Below are 10829 nucleotides of genomic sequence, written 5' to 3'. Positions count from 1 at the left end.
TTCTAGTTACTGGGCAGGAGTAGTAACCAGATTAAATCGGGTACGTTTTTTATCCGGCCGTGCAAATACTGCCCCCTAGCCCCAACAGGTTTTAACTAACCTCCAGACGAGCTTCAATGCCATACAACTCTCCTTCCGTGGCCTACAACTGCTCTTAAACGCTAGTAAAACTAAATGCATGCTCTTCAACCGATCGCTGCCCGCACCTGCCCGCCCGTCCAGCATCACTACTCTGGACGGTTCTGTGGACAACTACAAATACCTAGGTGTCTGGTTAGACTGTAAACTCTCCTTCCAGACTCACATTAAGCATCTCCAATCCAAAAGTAAATCTAGAATCGGCTTCCGATTTCGCAACAAAGCATCCTTCACTCATGCTGCCAAACATACCCTCGTAAAACTGACTATTCTACCAAACCTTGATTCGGTGATGTAATTTTCAAAATAGCCTCCAACACTACTCAGCAAATTGGATGCAGTCTCATCCGTTTTGTCACCAAAGCCCCATATACTACCCACCACTGCGACCTGTTTGCTCTCGTTGGCTGGCCCTCGCTTCATATTCGTTCCCAAACCCACTGGCTCCAGGTCATCTATAAGTCTTTGCTAGGTAAAGCCCCGCCTTAGCTCACTGGTCACCATAGCAGCTCCAGCAGGTATATTTCACTGGTCACCCCCAAAGCCAAATCTTCGTTTGGCCACTTTTCCTTCGAGTTCTCTGCTGCCAAACGGGAGATCTGCTGCCAAAAATCACTGAAGCTGGAGACTCATATCTCCCTCACTAACTGTAAGCATCAGCTGTCAGAGCAGCTTACAGATCATTGCACCTGTACATAGCCCATCTGTAAATAGCCTATCCAATCTACCTCATCCCCATACTGTATGTATTTATTTATCTTGCTCCTTTGCACCCCAGTATCTCTACTTGCACATTCATCTTCTGCACATCTATCACTCCAGTGTTTAATTGCTAAATTGTAATTACTTCGCCACTACGGCCTATTTATTACCTTACCTCCCTTATCTTACCTCATTCGCACACACTGTATATAGATTTTTTCTATAGTAAATAGTAGTAAGCATTCAGAGAAGCATGTACGTTTTTAGAGAACACAAAAAAAAATATATGTGCCTCATCAATATATTTTCTAAAGGTAGACACAGTTGTGTGTGCATGCAGTTATTCTCACTAGACAGTCCGTGTTGATAGAGATCGACAGTGAACATGGGAGAAAAAACCTCTACCCACGATGTCAAGAGTTTACCAGCAGAGATGACGATGGCTCTTCATCATGACTGAGAAGTTGCGTCCTTAACGTGTTGGGTCTAATGGAACAAGCCACTGCTTTTGAAATACTGTAGTCGACGCTCTTTTCCACCACTAGATGTGAAATGAAGCGTAAATCAAAGTGACTCATATAAGAACTGGGTAACAAATAACATCCCCCAATAAGCTCTTCTCTTAAGTCACACAATAGTCAATTATCTGATTCTTAAAAATAATATTGTCAACACACCTTTAGGGATTTGAGGTGAAGAGTTGTGAAGAGTTGTAAGAGTTTACTTCAAAATGGAGAAGGGACGATAAGGTTTTGGGGAAACTGCTGGAAACATACATTTATTTATTTATTTTTATTTCACCTTTATTTAACCAGGTAGGCTAGTTGAGAACAAGTTCTCATTTACAACTGCGACCTGGCCAAGATAAAGCAAAGCAGTTCGACAACATACAACAACACAGAGTTACACATGGAGTAAAAACAAACAAACAGTCAATAATACAGTAGAAAAATAAGTCTATATACAATGTGAGCAAATGAGGTGAGATAAGGGAGGTAAAGGCAAAAAAAAAGGCCATGGTGGCAAAGTAAATACAATATAGCAAGTAAAACTATAAGAACTGGGTAACAAATAACATCCCCCAATAAGCTCTTCTCTTAAGTCACACAATAGTCAATTATTTGATTCTTAAAAATAATATTGTCAACACACCTTTAGGGATTTGAGGTTCCCTTGTGAAGAGTTGTAAGAGTTTAGTTCAAAATGGAGAAGGGACGATAAGGCCGTGCTGCTTTGGGGAAACTGCTGGAAAGTTATCAGACCAAGCAATAACAGCTAGTTTACATTCATTTAAGTGTTGAAATGAATGCCATTGGCACCCGTCAGATATGAATTATTAACATAATTCACCAAACTAAGAATATGAAATATTAAAATGACAATGGGAGAAGCTGAATTGTGCATCCAAGTCACACATTTGCTTGCATACCTTTTCATCCAGAGGCTCACAGGTGTCAGAGGAACACCTAAATATGTTAGTTATCAGACCAAGCAATAACAGCTAGTTTAAACTCATTTAAGTGTTGAAATGAATGCCATTGGCACCAGTCAGAGGAACACCTAAATATGTCAGAGGAAGTGTCCTTTTCAAAAAAAAAAAAAAAAAAAAATTGATATTTTTCACAGTAGAATAACTCCATGTTCAAAACAGGAACATATTTTTAAATCTCACAACAACAATAAAATGAATAAAATATTTTCAGGCAAATGTGCAACTGTCTTTTCACAGAGAGAAGATCAGACTCTTCCTTATGACTCCTTTCCTCCTTGTCAGCAGGTCGTTTTACTTGTTCCCGGCCAAGATGAGGAGATTTCCCGTCGGGCATCTATTTATTTATTTTTTTCTTCTGAGATTACGGTCAGAAATAAAGGAACTGCTTTTCTTTTCCTGGGATGAAGCAGGTCAGAGATGCTCTCCATCTCATCACAATGAGGTTCTACTTGTCTGACTTCATGTCTTATTGGCTATAATCCAGGACCTTTATACCAGGCGGTGTCAGAAGAGGGCCCTAAAAATCTGCAGCCACTCAAGTTAGACGGTTCGTAACAATTCACCAAGTCTGGAACCAACAGGACCCTGAACAGCTTCTATACCAAAGCCATAAGACTGATAAATAGCTAGTTAAATAGTTAAAAAATCGCTACCCGGACTACTGTGTATTATCTATCCTGTTTATACCTTATTACCTAGTTATATATACACATATCTACCTCAATTACCTTGTACCCCTGCACATCGACTCAGTACTGGTACCCAGTGCATAGAGCCATGTTATCATTGATTCAGTACTGGTACCCAGTGTATAGAGCCATGTTATCATTGACTCAGTACTGGTACCCACTGTATATTATAGCCATGTTATCATTGACTCAGTACTGGTACCCAGTGTATAGAGCCATGTTATCATTGACTCAGTACTGGTACCCAGTGTATAGAGCCATGTTATCATTGACTCAGTACTGGTACCCAGTGTATAGAGCCATGTTATCATTGACTCAGTACTGGTACCCTGTGTATAGAGCCATGTTATCATTGACTCAGTACTGGTACCCAGTGTATAGAGCCATGTTATCATTGACTCAGTACTGGTACCCAGTGTATAGAGCCATGTTATCATTGACTCAGTACTGGTACCCAGTGTATAGAGCCATGTTATCATTGACTCAGTACTGGTACCCAGTGTATAGAGCCATGTTATCATTGACTCAGTACTGGTACCCAGTGTATAGAGCCATGTTATCATTGACTCAGTACTGGTACCCAGTGTATAGAGCCATGTTATCATTGACTCAGTACTGGTACCCAGTGTATAGAGCCATGTTATCATTCACTCAGTACTGGTACCCAGTGTATAGAGCCATGTTATCATCGACTCAGTACTGGCACCCAGTGTATAGAGCCATGTTATCATTGACTCAGTACTGGTACCCAGTGTATAGAGCCATGTTATCATTGACTCAGTACTGGTACCCAGTGTATAGAGCCATGTTATCATTGACTCAGTACTGGTACCCAGTGTATAGAGCCATGTTATCATTGACTCAGTACTGGTACCCAGTGTATAGAGCCATGTTATCATTGACTCAGTACTGGCACCCAGTGTATAGAGCCATGTTATCATTGACTCAGTACTGGTACCCAGTGTATATAGCCATGTTATCATTGACTCAGTACTGGTACTCAGTGTATAGAGCCATGTTATCATTGACTCAGTACTGGTACCCAGTGTATAGAGCCATGTTATCATTGACTCAGTACTGGCACCCAGTGTATAGAGCCATGTTATCATTGACTCAGTACTGGTACCCTGTGTATATAGCCATGTTATTACATCGTACCCCTGTTCATCGACTCAGTACTGGTACCCTGTGTATATAGCCATGTTAGTACCTCGTACCCCTGCTCATTGACTCACTACTGGTACCCTGTGTATATAGCCATGTATATAGCCATGTTAGTACCTCGTACCCCTGCTCATCGCCTCAGTACTGGTACCCCAGTGTATATAGCCATGTTATTACGTCGTACCCCTGTTCATCGACTCAGTACTGGTACCCTGTGTATAGCCATGTTATCGTTACTCATTGTGTATTTATTATTACTCGTTTACTTCATTATTTCTCTATTTTATTTCTCTCTGTATTGTTGGGAAGCAAACATTTCACTGCTAGTCTGAACCTGTTGTTTATGAAGCATGTCACGAATGCAATTTGATTTGATGAACATGTTCAGTCGTCAATTTCTTCCCTTCCTTTGGTTACTACTTTCAGGTTTTGATTAAAAAAAATTCTCAAGTGATGCTGCAGTGACCATCTGGTTTTATCTGTGAAATTGGTTAGATTTGACTTTCATAATACTGGCTGGTTTGCCCTGTCTGTAAAGTGAAGCGAGCGGCGTATGTTGATCCTGCAACTCTCAGTTCACTCACTTCATATTTCACCTGATCACTCCTCATTCGCACTTCTTTCAGTTTTCACACACGACAACTGTAGTTTAGACACTTACCACTACTACTTACCACAACCACTAAACCACAACACTACTGACCACGTCCATACTGTAGGGCCCAAAGAACTTGTAACACAACTACACTGACCAAAACTACTGTCCAAAACCAATTGGCATGCTGACTGCGGCAATGTCCACCAGAGCTGTTACCAGATAATTTTATGTTAGTTTCTTTTCTATAAGCCACACCTCCAACATCATTTTAGAGAATTTGACAGTACATTCAACCAGCCTCACAACCCGCAGATCACGTGTAACCACGCCTGCCCAGGACCTCCGCATTCGGCTTCTTCACCTGCGGGATCGTCTGAGACCAGCCACCGGGACAACTGATGAAACTGTGGGTTTGCACAACTAAAGACTTCCTATACAAACTGTCAGAAACATCTCAGAGAAGCTCATCTGCATGCTCGTCGTCTTCACCAATGTATTGACCTGACTGCAGTTCGGCTTTGTAACCGAATTCAGTGGGCAAAGGTTCACCTTCGATGGCCACTGGGCACGCTGGAGAAGTGTGCTCTTCACAGGTAAATCCCGGTTTCAACTGTTCTGGGCAGATGGCAGACAGCGTGTATAGAGAGTCATGTGGGGGAGTGGTTTGCTGATGTCAACGTTGTGAACAGAGTGCCCCATGGTGGAGGTGGGGTTATGGTATGGGCCGGCATAAGCTACAGACAACGAACACAATTGCAATTTATTGATGGAAATTTGAATGAACAGAGATACCGTGACGAGATCCTGAGGCCCATTATCGTGCCGTTGATCCACAGCCATCACCTCATGTTTCAGCATGATAATGCACGGCCCCATGTCGCAAGGATCTGTACACAATTCCTGGAAGCTGAAAATGTCCCAGTTCCTCCATGGCCTGCATACTCACAAGACACGTCACCCGTTGAGCATGTTTGGGATGCTCTGGATCGATGTGTACGACAGCGTGTTCCAGTTCCCGCCAATATCCAGCAAATTCACACAGCCATTGAAGAGGAGTGGGACAACATTCCACAGACCACAATCAACAGCCTGATCAACTCTATGTGAAGGAGATGTGTCGCGCTGCATGAGGCAAATGGTGGTCACACCAGATACTGACTGGTGTTCTGATCCACGCCCCTACTTTTTTACCTAAGGTATCTGTGACCAACAGCTGCATATCTGTATTCCCCAGTCATGTAAAATCCATAGATTAGGGTCTAATGAATTTATTTTAATGCATCATCCCACTACTTGGCCCTCCCACCACCCCATCCCACTACTTGGCCCTCCCACCACCTTGACCCTAAACCAGAAGTGTCAGACATGCGGCCCGGGTGTTCAATCTGGCACGGGTTGTTTGAGTAAAAAAATAACTTTTGAAATAACACATGTATTAATACTCTTGACCATCTTGCTAGGCAGACTGAGTCAGCAGCGACTTCCAATACTGTCTCTACTTCTGTTATCCACACGTCCGCCTGGGAGGAGTCGGCCTGAGAGGGGTCGGTCTGGGAGTATGGAACCCCTTCTCTCAAAACTCTGTAGATATTCTGCACTAAAATCTCTCACACTCAAATATTTATCTGCTGCTGCAACTATCACCTCTTTATTCTGTGATCAGTGCAGTCCAGTTTATTGCCATGGCTAGTCAGGGGCTTGTGGCTGGATGTGTTACAGCTACGGACGGAAGTGCTTTTACCCATGAAATTGAGATGGGGGTCCCTTGAGAAAAACAGCAATCTTAACAAAACAAATGAAGTATTTGTTTTTCTTCAAATGGGTATTTAATACAACCTTTTAGTGTCAAGTAAGGGCTTTTTCTACTATTAGAATGTCATTGTGTGTTGGGACAGCAAGCTGCATCCTAAAATTGAGTGAATATGAACACAGAGCGTTATGTCACTTTTTAGGTGACCCGCCCAAATTCACATAGATATGCGACTTATGGATCTGTCATTCTCATTGAAAGCAAGTCTAAGAAGTAGATCGGTTCTATGTGCGCTATTTCACTGCTTCCCATTCTTAAGTTTTGTTTTTGCGTGTTTTACTTTTAGTTTTGTACAGCAGCTTCTAAAACACAGATAGAACAATGATTTCACTGGATGTACTGTATAAATGTGAAGCATCCTGTTGGTGTTTCCACTCACTACCAAATATGATAGTGAGAGGAAGCCCACTTGCGGGTAGTTGGAGAAGATGCAACGAGGTGAATTTTGGCTGACATTCTGTTCATTTTCTCATCAATTAAATATTTGATCTCAATACAGTTTTCTGTTCCCAAAACTAGAATATGTAATGAACAAAATTTGTAGACTTTACACTTAGCGCACTTTTTTACAACTTTGGCAGTTTAGAAGGATTGCAAAAGCAAATTGAGTTATTGCACACGTGCATTTCACAGAGTAGACGTTCCCTGCATCTGTAAAGGTTTGTGAGGGTCTTAGGGGCCAAGAGGAATTTCTTCAGCTGTTGCGCCTTCTTCACCACACGGTCTGTATGGGTGGACCCTTTTCAGATTGTCAGTGATGTGTACGCCGAGTAACTTGAAACTTTTCACCTTCTACACTGCGGCCCCGTCGATGTGGATGGGGGGGGGGGGGTGCTCCCTCTGCTGTCTCCTGAAATCAACGATCGGCTCCTTCGTTTTGTTGACGTTGAGGGGGAGGTTATTTTCCTGGCACCACTCCGCCAGGGTCCTTCACCTCCTCCCTGTAGGCTGTCTCGTCATTGTTGGTAAATTAGGCCTACTACTGTTATGTCTGCAACCATGATGAGTTGGAGGCGTGCGTGGCCATGCAGTCATGGGTGAACAGGGAGGACACAGCTAGGGATGCCATCTGGGCTGGTAGCCTTGAGGGTTAACACGCTTAAATATCTAACTCATGTCGGCCACGGAGAATGACAGCCCTTGGGAGCGGCTCGCGTCATGTTTAGCTTGTCCGGGAGCAAGACGTCGGTGTCTGCGACGTGGCTGGTTTTCCCCTAGTAGTCTGTGATTGTCTGTAGTTCCTGCCACATACGTCTCATGTCTGAGCCATTGAATTGCGACTCCACTTTGTCTCTGTACCTGTTTGATTGCCTTACGGAGGGCATAACTGCACTGTTTGTATTCAACCATATTCCCAGTCACCTTGCCGTGGTTAAATGCGTTGGTTCATGCTTTCAGTTTTGCACGAATGCTGCCATCTATCCATGGTTTCTGGTTTGGGTAGGTTTTAATAGTCACAGTGGGAACAACATCCCCTATACACTTCCCGATGAACTCAGTCACCTTGTCTGTGTATACGTCAATGTTGTTCTCAGAGGCTACCCGGAACATATCTCAGTCCGCATGATCAGAACTATCTTAAAGCATGGATTCCGATTGGCCAGACCAGCATTGAATAGACCTTAGCACGGGTACTTCCTGTTTGAGTTTCTGCCTATAGGAAGTGGGGAGCAGAATGGAGTCGGGATCTGATTTGTCGAAGCGAGGGTGGGGGAGGGCTTTGTAGCTTTCCCGGAAAGGAATGTAACAATGTTTGAGAGTTTTTGAAGCCTGATTACTACAAGTAATGTTGATAGAACTTTACTAGCGTTTTTCCTTCAGATGTGCTTTTGTTGGTTCCACTTTTCTGGGCTCCGTTATTTACTTAACAAATAAGGAACATTCAAAATGTGTACTTATAAATCATAACAATTGTAATCAAAATACAGCTGTAGACAGAAGTCAAAGATCAAACAACAGACACACAACTGATGTCTCTCCTGAGTTCTGCCCCGAACAAAAGAAAGACAGCGTCTTATATAACCGAGATCACACCTTATCCTATGTCAAACCCTGTATGTGCAGCTGAAAGAACAAGTTATTATTAACACAAGGTTTCTGAGAACCTGTCTCAGCGGTATGCAAATCTGCCCTTTTTTCAGAGACAAACAGACGCCGTCTCTCTGTGTCTCGCTAACACCCTCAGTCCCTTTTCTCACCTTTTCTCACAGACGTGGGGCTGCGGGGTTTTGGCAGAGAGCTAGACACAGACAGAGGCCTCAATATTCAGCTATACAGTGAGCATAAGTACAATGTCAGTTAAGCAAATGAATAACAACATAATCAATGATAGGAGTCTTTAGAAGACCCCCAAAATCAACTTTAACCCTACACATTGTTAAAGTCTTTACAATCTACAATAAATGCGGCCTCAGGATATGTGGTTTCCAGTTTGAACAAGGTCCAGTGTAGTTCCTTTAGGGCCGCCGTGGGATCGGCTTGAGGGGGAATATACACGGCTGTTTTTGATAGCCGAAGAGAATTCTCTTGGGAGGTAGTACGGTCGGTATTTGATTGTAAGGTATTCTAGGTCAGGTGAACAAAAGGACTTGAGTGCCTGTACGTTACCACAATCGCACCATGAGAAGTTAATCATGAAACATACACCTCCGCCTTTCTTCTTCCCAGAGAGTTCTTTATTCCAGTCTGTGTGATGTACTGAGAACCCATCTGGCTGTATGGACGGGAACAGTATATCTGGAGAGAGCCATGATTCCGTGAAACAGAGGACTGTATGTTACTGTCCCTAATGTCTTTCTGGAAGGAGATCCTCCCCCTGAGCTCATCTATTTTATTGTCCAGGGACTAAACATTAGCAAGTAATATACTCGGAAGCGGTAGATGTTGTGCACACCTCCTGAGTCGGACTAGTAGTCCATTCCGAATACCTCTTCTCTGCTGGGGGGCGTCTTGGAGTAGCCTCCCTTGTCTTGGGGGGTACGAACAAAGTATCCAATTCAGGAAAGTCGTATTTGTGGTCGGAATGCTGGTGAGTTACCGCCACTCTGATATCCAAAAGTTATTTCCGGCTGTATGTAATAACACAAAAAAACATTCTGGGCTAGTAATGTAAGAACTAACACAGAAAAAAATACTGCAAAATTGCTTAGGAGCTAGAAACAGAGCTGCCATGTCTATTGGCGCCATCTTGACATAGCATGCTAGCCAGGTTTGCTAACTTGCCGAGGAAAGCTAGCTACTGCTAGCTATTCTGGCTTCCTAGCGGAGGAATTGCTTGGGTAGAGCTCTTTTTTAGCATACGTAGCTAGCGTTAAGTCGCTTGGTTATTCCAAACGGATCGTGTTGAGGTCAAAGAGGCTAGCTAGCCCAGCTCAGACTAGAAGCCTCGTCGTGGCTAACGTTGGCTAGCATGCATAACCTCCGGCGAATGAAACTTACTAGCTTTCCCCTGCGTTATGGCAATCACATTCCCATTTCCAATTCCAGGAGTTGGAGGAAGCGGGGCTTGCTGGCACCTCCCATGAGGAAGCATCCTCAGGGCACTTGGCTTGGGTAACCCCTAGAGGGAGGGGTCTGAGCGACCGGTGAGACCCTCCACAAAGACATGACTTCTTCTTTAAATTTGAATTGGCGGATTGCAACCATGAGGTGCATACACCGTCACCTATTGTACTGAATTGTGAGGCCATTCACGGTCTCCCTATTAATCTATTCCTCTTATCAAGCTCTGTATTTCCACCTATTGTTCTATAGTTGATTACACTTCCTATAAAAATTGCCCTACATCCATCAAATAAACACCACTATTCCACTACTTGTCCCTTATCTGATCCTACAGCAGGCCGGAAACCTGAGAGGGCGGGACACTATCACTCAACACAGCTTGTAACTCTTCTGCAGTAAAATCCTTCGTACACCCAAGTACTTCTCTACAGCTGCCACAGCCATTTCCTGTGATTTACATTCCATTTCTGCGGTACAGTTGATAACCATTGCAGAAACGCAAAAAATCATCAGGAGTCCACTTCGAAATATTTTCACTTGACAGTTGGTACGTGCATGCTTTGAGTACACGTCCTGGTAATCCGTCTGGCCCAGCGGCTTTGTGAATGTTGACCTGTTTAGAGGCTTTGTTCATATCGGCTACCGAGAGCGTTATCACACAGTCATCCAGAACAACTGGTGCTCTCGTGCATGCTTCAGTGTTGCTTGTCTCGATGCGAGCATAAAAGGCAT

Source organism: Salmo salar, chromosome ssa01 (genome assembly GCF_905237065.1).
Source record: "Salmo salar chromosome ssa01, Ssal_v3.1, whole genome shotgun sequence".
Classification (NCBI taxonomy): domain Eukaryota; kingdom Metazoa; phylum Chordata; class Actinopteri; order Salmoniformes; family Salmonidae; genus Salmo; species Salmo salar.
This window is presented reverse-complemented; position numbering follows the sequence as displayed.